Here is a 14,849-nt window from a genome sequence, read left to right on the forward strand (position 1 = left end):
ATGAACTGTGAGCCCTCTTTTATACTACATTGTACCACATTTTACCTAGGGTTATGCTGTGTTTTCAAACCTCCCCAGTCCTAGTGCTGGATGTGTCCGAACCTGACTTGGGACTTTGCTGGGCCTGCAAGTTGGCTGGTGCAACACTGTCCTTGCACTGCTGCTTAGTTTACAGAGGTCCCATGGGAATCCTAGCCCACCCAGTCACTGTTGTTACTCCTTGATATTATTGTAACTTCACTTTTATGTTGTAATAATTACAAGGAATCTGATGGCACCCTAACCTTCCTCCATTTCAGCACCTTTTCTCTCCTTTAGGCCATGCTACCCCTCCGCGGGTGGCTATGTTGGTTACGGAGTACCTAATATTCCCACATTTTTGGCACTTTTTTGTCTCCCCTCCTAGGTATCTTTAAACTTAAACCACCTGGAACAACCATGTATCTAGTGGTAGGGATTCCCCACCTTTTACAGTATCTCACAAACGTGAGTACACCCCTCACATTTTTGTAAATATTTTATTATAACTTTTCATGTGACAACACTGAAGAAATGACACTTTGCTACAATGTAAAGTAGTGTACAGCTTGTATAACAGTGTAAGTTTGCTGTCCCCTCAAAATAACTCAACACACAGCCATTAATGTCTAAACCGCTGGCAACAAAAGTGAGTATACCCCTAAATGAAAATGTCCAAATTGGGATTAGCCATTTTCCCTCCCTGATGTCATGTGACTCGTTAGTGTTACAAGGTCTCAGGTGTGAATGGGGAGCAGGTGGTAAATTTCGTGTTATCGCTCTCACCCTCTCATACTGGTCACTGGAAGTTCAACTTGGCACCTCATGGCAAAGAACTCTCTGAAGATCTGAAAAAAAAGAATTGTTGCTCTACTTAAAGACGGCCTAGGCTATAAGAAGATTGCCAAGACCCTGAAACTGACCTGCAGCACGGTGGCCAAGACCATAAAACGGTTTAACAGGACAGGTTCCACTCAGAACAGGCCTTGCCATGGTCGACCAAAGAAGTTGAGTGCACATGCTCAGCGTCATATCCAGATATTGTCTTTGGGAAATAGATGTATGAGTGCTGCCAGCATTGCTGCAGAGGTTGAAGGGGTGGGGGGTCAGCCTGTAAGTGCTCAGACCATACAGCGCACACTGCATCAAATTGGTCTGCATGGCTGTCGTCGCAGAAGGAAGCCTGCAAACAGTTTGCTGAAGACAAGCAGACTAAAGACATGGATTACTGGAACCATGTCCTGTAGTCTGATGGGACCAAGATAAATTTATTTGGTTCAGATGGTGTCAAGCGTGTGTGGTGGCAACCAGGTGAGGAGTACAAAGACAAGTATGTCTTGCCTACAGTCAAGCATGGTGGTGGGAGTGTCATGGTCTGGGGCTGCATGAGATCTCCCGGCACTGGGAAGCTACAGTTCATTGAGGGAATGTCATGAATGTCAACATGTACTGTGACATACTGAAGAAGAGCATGACCCCCTCCCTTCAGAGACTGGGCTGCAGGGCATTATTCCAACATGATAATGACCCCAAACACACCTCCAAACAGTGGCGGCCCGTCCATAGGGGGTGCCGCCCCCCCCCCTCCTGTAGTCACCAAAAAAAATAAAATAAATAAAAAATACTTTTTAAAAACGGCCCCTTTAAGAAAAAAAAAAAAAAAAAAAATCGCAAAAAAAGTCCTTTAGCTAAGTGCACTGTGTTCGAGCGCCAGACACAGTGCACTATGAGAAGCGCCACGTCAGTGCAATCATGAGATTGCAGACGTGGCGCTTCATTGGCGGGGTTTGGAGCCGCTTTGCAGCGCAAACCATCACGCCGAGCAGTATCTGCCAGGCGCCCGGCCGGGTGCTTTGTTTTCAGTATGAGATCAAAGTCACTTCAGGCGGGCTACAAAAAGATGGCCGCCGTGAGGACTAATCCCCTTGTGTTCAGTGGAGAGGGGAGGCCGCCCCTCTCCACTGAACACACAGAGAAAGCCAGGAACTAGCTGGGGAGAGTCACAGACGTGGCTTGAAGGAGGACAGATGGGGGACACAGATGTAATGAGGGGCTCCGCTGGGGACACAGATGCAAGGAGGGGCTCCGCTGGGGTCACAGATGTAAGGAGGGGCTCCGCTGACGGGGACCCAGATGTAAGGAGGGGTTCCGCTGACGGGGACCCAGATGTAAGGAGGGGCTCCGCTGACGGGGACCCAGATGTAAGGAGGGGCTCCGCTGGGGACACCTGATGTAAGGAGGGACTCCGCTGGGGGCACCTGATGTAAGGAGGGACTCCGCTGGGGGCACCTGATGTAAGGAGGGACTCCGCTGGGGGCACCTGATGTGAGGACGGACTCCGCTGGGGGCACCTGATGTGAGGACGGACTCCGCTGGGGACATCTGATGTAAGGACGGACTCCGCTGGGGGCACCTGATGTGAGGACGGACTCCACTGGGGACACCTAATGTAAGGATGGACTCCACTGGGAGCACCCGATGTAAGGACGAAATCCGCTGGGGGTACCTGATGTAAGGACGAAATCCGCTGGGGGCACCTGATGTAAGGATGGACTCCGCTGGGGATACCTGATGGCATCTGGTGGCAGGCGACGTGGCAAGTGACACGCTTAGGGCTCCCACTGATTCTGCATTATGGTGAGTTGAATGATTTAATTTTATATTACAATGTAATAATAGAAATAATGTGCTTCAATCATCCTGACGCTATAACACCAGGTGTTTGGAGTATCTTTATCTGCTGATTGTTAAACTTTCTAGAATACACATATTTCTATTGTTGTGTAGGATCTGGGCCTGCTGTCCCTCCCTCTCCCTCATCCCTCGTTCATCTCAGACGCTAACCACACCACCTTAGAGCCACGCCCACTATTTCACTGAAACCACGCCCATTTTCACCAAGTGGGAGGGGTCCAAAAGGAAGGGTGGGGTCTGGCGCCCCCCATCCTAAAACTTCACGAGCCGCCACTGCCTCCAAGACAACCGCAGCTTTGCTAAAGAATCTGAGGGCTGATGGACTGCTAAGCATGTCTCTAGACCTAAACCCTATTGAGCATCTGTGGGGCATCGTCAAACGAAAGGTGGAGGAGCACAAGGTCTCTAACATCCACCAGCTCCATGATGCCGTCATGGAGGAGTGGAATAGGACTCTAGTGGCAACCTGTGAAGCTCTGGTGAACTCCATGCCCAAGAGGGTTAAAGCAGTGCTGGAAAATAATGGAGGCCACACAAAATATTTACACTTTGGGCCCAATTTGGACATTTTCACTTAGGGGTATACTCACTTTTGTTGCCAGTGGTTTAGACATTAATGGCTGTCTGTTGAATTATTTTGAGGGGACAGCAAATTTACACTGTTGTACAAGCTGTACACTCACTACTTTACATTAAAGCAAAGTGTCATTTCTTCAGTGTAGTCACATGAAAACATATAATAAAATATTTACAGAAATGCAAGGGCTATACTCACTTTTGTGAGATACTGTACATCCTATACTTGGGATGTGGTTCACTCTTGGAGTGGTATGTGCCTTGTATTTTTATTTTTCCTTCTTTTAATGCTGTGCCCTTTTTTGCTTTTCCCCCCTCCCCAATCCCTCCAGTCCTGCAGGCTTGGGTCCTCCCCTCTATGGCTGCACTTTTATGCCTTGGACACCCTGGCTCCTGGCCTCAGTCACTTTAGCTTACCTCCTTCCCTTCACCATGGCTAATGCACCCCTGCTGATCTATTCCCAAAACATACATGGGTTCAACTCCCCTATCAAAAGGTTAAATGTTTTCCACCATCTTAAATCTAGCTAAATTAATATTGTGTGCCTACAAGAGACCAGGTTTTCCTCCTCTTCTTTCCAGAAGGAAAAAAAGAAAGTATCTACGAGATACAAATGATTATCATCTGGAACAGGTTTTCAATTGGCAGATTAATCCTTAGCAAGGTAAAACAGGATCAATTACATCATCATCTGACAGAGAGGTCAGGATAGTCACCCCAAGAAGAGAACAAAGATACAGAACACCAGAAAGAAGATCAAGAACCCCTGAAGCACCAATATTTCTAAGAGAACCAGAGGGGGAACAAGAAAGAACATATAGGGAAGACAATGGTCCAAGAACCCCAAGACCTTGGTGGAAAAATAAAACCAAAAATAAGTCACCAAGAAGACCTTACTGGAGGAATAATGGCAATAGAAAAAAATCAGAGACCTCATCACCATATAATAACCAGAGACCATATTATTCACCAAACAATCAAACTAATGTCTCACCCTATTATCAACACGGGAATGGAAGGAATCCTATGAATGGGAATCAAGGCCAACATTACCAGCAATATAATAGGAATGACCCAAGAGATTACCAACAGAATACATATAGAAATGAGCCAAGAGACTACCATCAGAGCGCACATAGAGATGAACCAAGAGAATACTATCAGAACTCCAATAGAAATGAACCAAGAGATTACCATCAGAATCCAAACAGGAATGATCCTAGAGATTACCAATCTCACTCCAATAGGAATGAACCTAGGGAGCATGATCAATCTAAATATGAAGCAAGAAGTCCGGTACACACTGTTAATAGGTATGAACCATTAAGGGACTATAATGATGAAGAACAGTCGCGGTCTATTTTAGAACACCGCAGGAATGAAGATCCACCCCCCAGACAGGACCAGATGATCAGAGAAAGAAGCCCAGACAAAAAAGGGGATGCCGAGGTGGATTCAAAATTCAAAAGAAAAAGAGAACAATAGGAGAAGGCATATACAATATTAGTGGAATAGAATTAACAAAAGCAGAATTAACCACTTCAGAAGGATTTACCCCTTTAATGACCAGAGCACTTTTTACAATTTGGCACTGCGTTGCTTTAACTGCTAATTGCGCGGTCATGCAATGCTGTACCCAAACGAAATTTGCGTCCTTTTCTTCCCACAAATAGAGCTTTCTTTTGATGGTATTTGATCACCTCTGCCGTTTTTATTTTTTGCGCTATAAAAAGGGAAAAAGACCAAAAATTTTTTAAAAAAATGATATTTTCTACTTTTTGTTATAAAAAAAATCCAATAAACACAATTTTAGTCATACATTTAGGCCAAAATGTATTCGGCCACATGTCTTTGGTAAAAAAAATGTCAATAAGTGTATATTTATTGGTTTGCGCAAGTTATAGCGCCTACAAACTAGGGTACATTTTCTGGAATTTACACAGCCTTTAATATATGACTGCCTATGTCATTTCTTGAGGTGCTAAAATGGCAGGGCAGTACAAAACCCCCACAAATGACCCCATTTTGGAAAGTAGACACCCCAAGGAAATTGCTGAGAGGCATGTTGAGCCCATTGGATATTATTTTTTTTGTCCCAAGTGATTGAATAATGACTAAAAAAAAAAAAATTACAAAAAGTTGTCACTAAATGATATATTGCTCACACAGGCCATGGGCATATGTGGAATTGCACCCCAAAATACATTTAGCTGCTTCTCCTGAGTATGGGGATACCACGTGTGGGACTTTTTAGGAGCCTAGCCGCGTACGGGGCCCCGAAAACCAAAATACCACCTTCAGGATTTCTAAGGGTGTAAATTTTTGATTTCACTCTTCACTGCCCACTGCCTATCACAGTTTCGGAGGCCATGGAATGCCCAGGTGGCACAACCCCCCCCCCCCAAATGACCCCATTTTGGAAAGTAGACACCCCAAGCTATTTGCTGAGAGGCACGGTGAGTATTTTGCAGCTCTCATTTGTTTTTGAAAATGAAGAAAGACAAGAAAAAATTTTTTTTTCTTTTTTCAATTTTCAAAACTTTGTGACAAAAAGTGAGGTCTGCAAAATACTCACTATACCTCTCAGCAAATAGCTTGGAGTGTCTACTTTCCAAAATGGGGGGGGGGGTGGGGGGGTTGTGCCACCTGGGCATTCCATGGCCTCCGAAACTGTGATAGGCAGTGAAGAGTGAAATCAAAAATTTACACCCTTAGAAAGCCTGAAGGCAGTGCTTGGTTTTCGGGGTCCCGTACGAGACTAGGCCCCAAAAAAGTCTCACACATGTGGTATCCCCATACTCAGGAGAAGCAACAAAATGTATTTTGGGGTGTCACATATTCCCATGGCATGTTTGAGCAATATATCATTTAGTGACAACTTTGTGCAAAAAAAAAAAAAAAAAAAAAATTTGTCTCTTTCCGGCAACTTGTGTCACAATATAAAATATTCCATGGACTCGACATGCCTCTCAGCAAATAGCTTGGGGTGTCTACTTTCCAAAATGGGGTCATTTGGGGGGGTTTTGAACTGTCCTGGCATTTTATGCACAACATTTAGAAGCTTATGTCACACATCACCCATTCTTCTAAACACTTGAAGACAAAGCCCTTTCTGACACTTTGTTTACATGAAAAAATTATTTTTTTTTGCAAGAAAATTACTTTGAACCCCCAAACATTATATATTTTTTTAAAGCAAATGCCCTACAGATTAAAATGGTGGGTGTTTCTTTTTTTTTTCACACAGTATTTGCGCAGCGATTTTTTCAAACGCATTTTTTGGGGAAAAAACACACTGTTTTAAATTTTAATGCACTAAAACACACTATATTGCCCAAATGTTTGATGAAATAAAAAACATGATCTTAGACCGAGTACATGGATACCAAACATGACATGCTTTAAAATTGCGCACAAACGTGCAGTGGCAACAAAATAAATACATTTTTAAAAGCCTTTACAGGTTACCACTTTAGGATTTACAGAGGAGGTCTACTGCTAAAATTACTGCCCTCGATCTGACCTTCGTGGTGATACCTCACATGCATGGTGCAATTGCTGTTTACATTTGACGCCAGACCGACGCTTGCGTTCGCCTTAGCACGAGAGCAGGGGGGGACAGGCGTGTTTTTTTTTTTTTTTTTCTTTATTATTTTTTTGCTTTTTTATCTTATTTTTAAACTGTTCCTTTCATTTTTTTTTTTTTTAAATCATTTTTATTGTTATCTCAGGGAATGTAAATATCCCCTATGATAGCAATAGGTAGTGACAGGTACTCTTTTTTGAAAAAATTGGGGTCTATTAGGCCCTAGATTTCTCCTATGCCCTCAAAGCATCTGACCACACCAAGATCGGTGTGATAAAATGCTTCCCCAATTTCCCAATGGCGCTGTTTACATCTGGCGAAATCTAAGTCATAAAATGCTCGTAGCTTCTGGTTTCTTAGGCCATAGAGATGTTTGGAGCCACTCTGGTCTCTGATCAGCTCTATGGTCAGCTGGCTGAATCACCGGCTGCATTCTCAGGTTCCCTGTTGAGACAGGAGAGCCAGAGAAAAACACGGAAGACGGTGGGGGCATTCCCTCCCACTGCTTGTAAAAGCAGTCTAGAGGCTAATTAGCCGCTAGGATTGCTTTTACATGAAAGCCGACCGCTGGCTGAAAAGAATGATACCAAGATGATGCCTAAACCTGCAGGCATCATTCTGGTATAACCACTCAAAGTCGTGAATGACGTACCTGAAGACAAAAAAATGGTTAACAATAAAACACAGTAAACGGTAAAGTATAAAAAATTGCATACCTGAAAAGCAAACATGATAAAACATAATAACAATAAAACATTGCAGAATAGAATACAGTAAAAAAGAGCAGAACAATAGAGAGAGAATAGAGAGAGAGAGAACAATAAAACGACAACTATTTTTTTTTATTTTATATTTTATAGTTGTGTTTTTTTTTTTTTTTTTTTTTACACTTTTTTTTGTAACTAACTTTTATAACTGTAACCGGTTCCAGGTTTGGGTCTCTCAAAATGCGATGGCATCTTGGGAGACCCTGTGAAAGTGTGTCCTAGTCTGTGCAATGCTGTACCCTACGCTAATACTCAACTAGTGTATGGTAGCGTTCAAAACATTCACCAATGCAAAGACCAGGATTGTCAGGACAGGAGGGACAATAATAGCGGGTGTCACGCCTATATCTGCGCTTGCTGCAGACACGACATCATTTTGGGGGGGGGGTTCGTTGGGTAGGGGTACTCGGGAGGACATAAAAATGCCTCTCATGTAGCCGACTGCATTTGGTTGGGGATGTGAATGGGGGAAGTACGGGCGCTGCAGAAGTGGTGGGTTCCCAATTAGGATTGGCGAAAGCAGCAGGAAGGGCACTATGGGCACGACGGGCTTGTTTGTCTTCTTGGTGGCAGCGGGACACTACTTGTGCTTGCCACCTCACCAGCTTGAACTGCACTTATGGGACACGCCACGTCACCAAGTGTTACTGCAGTGCTGGTTTGACTACGACCGGGGTGTACTAGGCCGCTGGTGCTTGCCAGTTCACCAAAACGCTACAAAAAAAACTGTTAGCGATCGCAGGGATCAGGCCTGACTCTGCGAACGCTGCAGTTATGGGTTTAGTGTTTTATAAGTGACAGTGATCGATCGATACTGCACTTGGCTGGGCTGGGCGGAGGGGCAAAACGCAGGTGCTAGCAGGTATCTGGGCTGATCCCGCTAACACTGCGTTTTTGGGAACCCTAAACTGCTGGGGACGCTAGTATAGATCTGATCGGATCAGATATTGATCCGTTCAGATACTATACCACTAAGGGAGGCGTATGCTGCGTGCGTGGGTGTTAGCGGTACTGGCGCTAATCTGACGCTGCCTGGCGCGACGCATATCACCGCCGGGCGATCAGGGGGCTAAACCTTTATTCGGTAATAAACGGCGGGTGCCCTGACACTATAAAAATAAACGAACTAACCAGCGTCACCCGTAACAGTTATACGGTGATCACTGGTGAAAGGGTTAACTAGGGGGCAATCAAGGGGTTAAAACATTTATTCGGTAGTATATGGGGGTCCCTGTCGCTATAAAACACTGACGCAAACCTAAATATTTACCTCCCTAACTAGCGTCACCAGCGACTCTAATACAGCGATCAGAAAAATGATCGCTTAGTGACACTGGCGACGGGGGGTGATCAAGGGGTTAAAACTTTATTAGGGGGGGGTTAGGGGGGTACCCTAGACCTACAGGGGGCTAACCCTAACTGCCACAAACTGACACCATGCAGTAATCAGGAAAAAAAAACAAAAACTGCTTGGTGTCAGTGTGACGGGGGGGGGGTGATCTGGGGGGAAATGGGGGTGTATTGTGTGCCTGGCATGTTCTACTGGGATGTGTTGTGTTTTACACTCACATTTCAGTCTTCTCTCGTTGGCACCGGAGCGGCGGAAAATACCAAGCCGAGGAGAGATGACGTCACATCCCCTGCCTCTGTGTACTATACAGAGGCAGGGGAAGATTCTGATTGGCTGGGAGCGATCGTGAGGGAGGGGCCCGAATGGATGGCCTCCCCCTCATCACTGAACGCTCCCAGACCAAAGCCGACCGCCTCTGGCACTGGGGGGGGGGTCCGATCGGACCCCCCGCCCGCGGGAAGGCAATCAAGTACCAGGTACGTGATTTTGCCTGCCCGTGCCATTCTGCCGACGTATATTGTCGTTAGGCGGTCGGCAAGTGGTTAACCACACTAGATAATGGATTGAAATATGCCCCCACAAAAAAATCTCAATAAATTCGAAATGTACGTCGACATTCAAAAATATACTAGGAAACTCAACATCACGAAGTACATGTTAACCAAGCCCCCTACCAGTCACACCACTGAATTGGAAACCTCGGGGAGAATTATTCATAGTAATCTGTGAAACAAATCACTGTTTAACCCACCGGCTCAAAACAATGAACATATAGAAGTATTCAGTAGAATGGTGACGCAGGAACTGGACCAGCTGAAGTTTAAAAAAATACATGAACCTCGAACTATCCAAACAGGAACAGACATTTATTGATTGAAGATAGAACCAAGGATAGTAAAACAAATAACGATATACCCTTAATAATGAATTATAGTGTCCAACATAAACAGGTGGAGAAAATTATTAAAAAAATACATTGTCCCTTGTTAAAAGCAGACAAAGCTCTCAGTAGTGTCCTGCCCGAACGACCTCGTTTTATCTATAGACGAGTTCCAACATTAAGAGATTTGATAGCTAAAAATGTCCCGGTGCCTCCCAGAAGGGTGACAGGACTATCATTCTTTCAGGGTAAGGGGTTTTTCCCATGCAAGAGATGTTATGCCTGTCGGAATACCCATTTTAATGGGCAAAAATGGACCAAGTTTACATCAACTAGTACGAATAAAGAATACGAAATTAGGGACTTTATATCGTGCAGAACTGAAGGAGTAGTATATATTCTACAATGTTCATGCTCACTACAATATATTGGGAGAACCAAAAGACCTATGTGGAAGCGTATTAGGGAGCATATTCAAAATATTAAGAATGCTTTCCCTAACCACTAAGCCACCGCCCACCGTCATATGACGGCTGGACGAGGCTTCTATTGTTCTGGGAGGACGTCATATGACGTCCTCGCCCTCCCGAGCCACTAGGGGGCGCGCGCGCCCGCTGCGTCACTCGGGACCCGGTGCGCATGCGATTGCCGGGTAACAGAGCAGGAGCGTGGATCTGTGCATGTAAACACAGATCCACGTCCTGTCAGAGAGGAGAGGAGACCGATGGCGTGTCCCTTGTACATAGGGACAGCGATCGGTCACCTCCCCCAGTCAGTCCCCTCCCCCCACAGTTAGAATCACCTCCTTAGGTCATACATTAACCCCTCGAGCGCCCCCTAGTGTTAACCCCTTCCCTGCCAGTCACATTTACACAGTAATCAATGCAATTTTATAGCATTGATCGCTGTATAAATGTGAATGGTCCCAAAAATGTGTCAAAAGTGTCCGATGTGTCCGCCGCAATATCGTAGTCACAATAAAAATTGCAGATCGCCGCCATTACTAGTAAAAAATAAATAAATAATAAAAATACTATAAATCTATCCCGTATTTTGTAGACGCTATAACTTTTGCGCAAACCAATCAATATACGCTTATCGCAATTTTTTTTTACCAAAAATATGTAGAAGAATACGTATCGGCCTAAACTGAGGAAAAAATTTGTTAAAAAAAAAAATTGGATATTTATTATAGCAAAAAGTAAAAAATATTGTGTTTTTTCAAAATTGTCCCTCTTCTTTTGTTTATAGCGCAATAAATAAAAACCGCAGAGGTGATCAAATACCACCAAAAGAAAGCTCTATTTGTGGGGAAAAAAATTATAAAAATTTAATTAAGGTGCAGTGTAATATGACCGCGCAATTGTCATTCAAAGTGCGACAGCGCTGAAAACTGAAAAATGGCTTGGGCAGGAAGGGGGTGTAAGTGCCCTGTATTGAGGTGGCTAAGCATAGTGTCTCTAGACATTTTGCAACACATCACAATAGAGACCCCACATGCTTAAAATTTTGGGGGATCCAGAGATATAAACCACACTGGAGAGGCTCAAACAAAATAAGAGAATTGAGCAAAAATGAGTCTAGATGGATATTCGAGATGGGTACTCTTGCGCCGAAAGGTCTAAATATTGATTTTGATATTAATTGTTTCATATCAGATTATTAAATATATTTTTTAATTATAATTTTAAATGATTTTAGCGATTTCAATAATTTTTTAAAATAATTTTTATTGATTTTCTGGTTTGGTTGTATATATGATATTTGTCATATGTCTCTATGCTTTATATACATATTTGTCTATACCGAGTTTACAATCAGCACCCTGGTTTTGATTGATTGGTTTGTGCAATGCTATTTAAGTTTTAATTTATCAATACTTGATGGAGCTTGTATGATTATTTTTGGCTCACTTCGGGATTGTGCAATACTGATAAACCACCACATGATGGAGCTTTTATGGTTTTCGATTCAGGGTCGCACAGTACCGAATAGCCACCACTTGAGGGAGTCTGTGCAATTACCTGAATGTTGCTCTACTCAGGGTTGTTAATATGCAACACCAGTATTAGCCACTTGAGGGAGCTTACTTGATTATAAAGTATATCCATTCCCTATATATATTTTTTTTTTCTTCTTCGTTTTAACTTTGTTATTGCTTTAATGTATTAATAAAACATTGTATCTTAATAATATACATGTTTAAGCATAAGAGGTAGCAGTATGATGAACTGATGATTACTATGGTAACCTGAATGCCATCTGACATAAATATGGAGACTCTGGCATCTCGGGTTTATCCTTGAGAAAGTCACGCGGTCTGTGACGTAACGCGTGGGAGGAGCCAGTGACGATCACTGCTGTTTGATACATCTGCTTCACAGCAGCGGCTCTCTGAAAGAGTATCGTTCACAGCGGCTGACTGCAACTTCTATGCCTCTAAGCCTGAACAAACCGGGCGCTTGTGAGTGTATCACTGTGCTGTTAAAACCTTAGCTTTTATTGAGTTAGTTCATTGCGCAATGATATCTTCTCTGCTTATTTTTCATAAATCTATCGCATGTTGAGACTACACATTGAATCAAAGCGCAACTCATCATCATTATTATTCATCTGGAAAAGTGTCTTTTGAATTTCAATGACTTAAGCTATGAACAGGATGGCTAATCATCATAGTGTTTAACCCCTCATTTCTAATGACGGATGGATTGCTGGGCTGATTATTTGATTAACTTATCATCCTGATTTTTGATTGATAGTGTTTTTTCCTTTTTTTCCCCTTATTCCACTTAAGGATATTGCTAATTTAAATGTTTCATATTGATAGTAGCATCTACATATTTGTATTACCTTACCATATGGTTTATTACTGATATTTACATCAGTTATTATTATTGGTTTTCTAATTGCTATATTGGCACGATTTTTATGTTCACTTATTAACATCATTGTATTAAGTTCACTACAGGGAATTTGTATGCACTTCAAGCACTTTGTATTAACCACATTACCTATTTTAACTTTATTATATATATGGAGCGAGCCGTGTATTAACTGATTGGTGGAGCGTATTTATATTTATTGATTTAGCAGTACGGTTTTTTAATCACTCATATACTGTATGCACTTTTATTGATTACACTATTTATTTGCACCTATTTGCATTGTATATGAAGTGAGATGTGCATTGATTGAGAATTAATTAGAGCGCTTCAACTTTATATAAATTTTACTTATGAGCATGGCTTCTGACCACTTTTATGATTGATAGCAGCTTAATTTATTTTTCAGTCACCATTTATTTTTTTAATCACCAATCATTCTATCACTATTTATCTCCATTTCAGCGCTTGGTATTTATATAATTTTACTATTAATACATTTAGCTGTTCTATACTAATTTCAAACCCTGTTCATCCGAGCCCCCTCCTTATACTTACACCTACTGCAGAATAGGATTCTTCTCTTTATTTGGGCCTATAAGTGTCCCAGGGTCCCACGTTCCACTCTCTAAACAAAGACTATGGGAAGGGTTTGGGGTCCCTAACATGGTGAAAGTACATGGCAGTGCAAATCTCCCAACTATGCTTACTCCATGTAACTACAGTACTGATGTTCCGCTTTGGATGCCCTTGAAACTCCCCAATTGCAAGCCAATTTCAGTGTCAGCCCTGCTGTGGCTTCCCCACAGACTTCGTCCTCCCTCCCATGTCCGCTTATGCTACACAGCCTGAGACTGTGGGACTCAGTCCATTACTCGGGCAAGCTCAAGTCCCCCTTTCTCCCTCTTTTCAATAACCCTCTATTCCCACTAGATTTTGAACAACAGGACTCATTTTCTTGGTTGTCATCTCGTGGATTTACACAGGTCCACCACCTTCTTATGTTCTGCACCTTTCCATTCTGGCCCTCAATCCAGGAGACTACTGAAGCACCACCTGCAGTTTTTTTGTTATGCTTAACTCCGTCATTGGGTGATCTCTCTAAGACGCAATTCCACTTATCCTTTTTCAAAAACAGCTTTTGAACATACCTGCTTACACTCCCCCAGCATCATCTCAATGCTTTACTCCCCTCTGAAAACTATCGACACTCCCCAATGGGATTTAAAAGAGGTGGAAGTGGAATGAGACCTAGCAACCTCTATTGATCTTGAGGAGTGGAGCAAAGCCTGGTCTTCCATAGTTAATTATTCTTTTAACACTGCTACCTTAGAGGTTCTCCTAATGCCGCATACACACAAGCGGACTTCTCGTCTGCCTGAACTCCAAAGGACTTTTCGACGGAGTTCCAACGAAACGGACTTGCCTACACACAATCACACCAAAGTCCGATTGTTTCAAACGTGATGACGTACGACCGGACTGGAATAAGGAAGTTCATAGCCAGTAGCCAATAGCTGCCCTTGCGCCTTTTTTTGTCCGTCGGACTAGCATACAGACGAATGGATTTTTCGATTGGAATCGAGTCCATCTGAAAGAATTGAAACGTTCTATTTCTAGGTCCATTGGAATTTGACAGAAAGGGTCCGATGAAGTCCACACACAATCGGAATGTCCAACTGAATCGTTTCGTCTGACCTTTTCTGCCAGACAGTCCGCTCGTGTGTACGCGGCATTAGATGGTATTGGGTCCCGGTCCAGTTAGCAGGTTCAAACACATTACACAGTGATAGGGGCTTTAGGGGCTGTGGCCAATGCAGAGATGTTATTCATATTTGGTGGTACTGGCAATGTTTAATGGGGTTCTGGTCCAGGGTTTTCAGGCACCTTTATACTTTATTTCATGTGGCAATCCCTAAGGATGCTAACCTGGCTTTTTACATTACCCAATCCAAGGCTTATTCTGCTATCAACAAAAGCTTACAACTTACCTGTTCATTGCTGCCAAACATGCCATAGCCAGGGGCTGGAAGAAACCTTGTTTTGTTTGTTGCGGTGAAGCACCACTCCGATGGTTAATGAAAAGATGACCAG

Source organism: Aquarana catesbeiana, linkage group LG03, assembly GCF_042186555.1.
Source record: "Aquarana catesbeiana isolate 2022-GZ linkage group LG03, ASM4218655v1, whole genome shotgun sequence".
Lineage (NCBI taxonomy): Eukaryota > Metazoa > Chordata > Amphibia > Anura > Ranidae > Aquarana > Aquarana catesbeiana.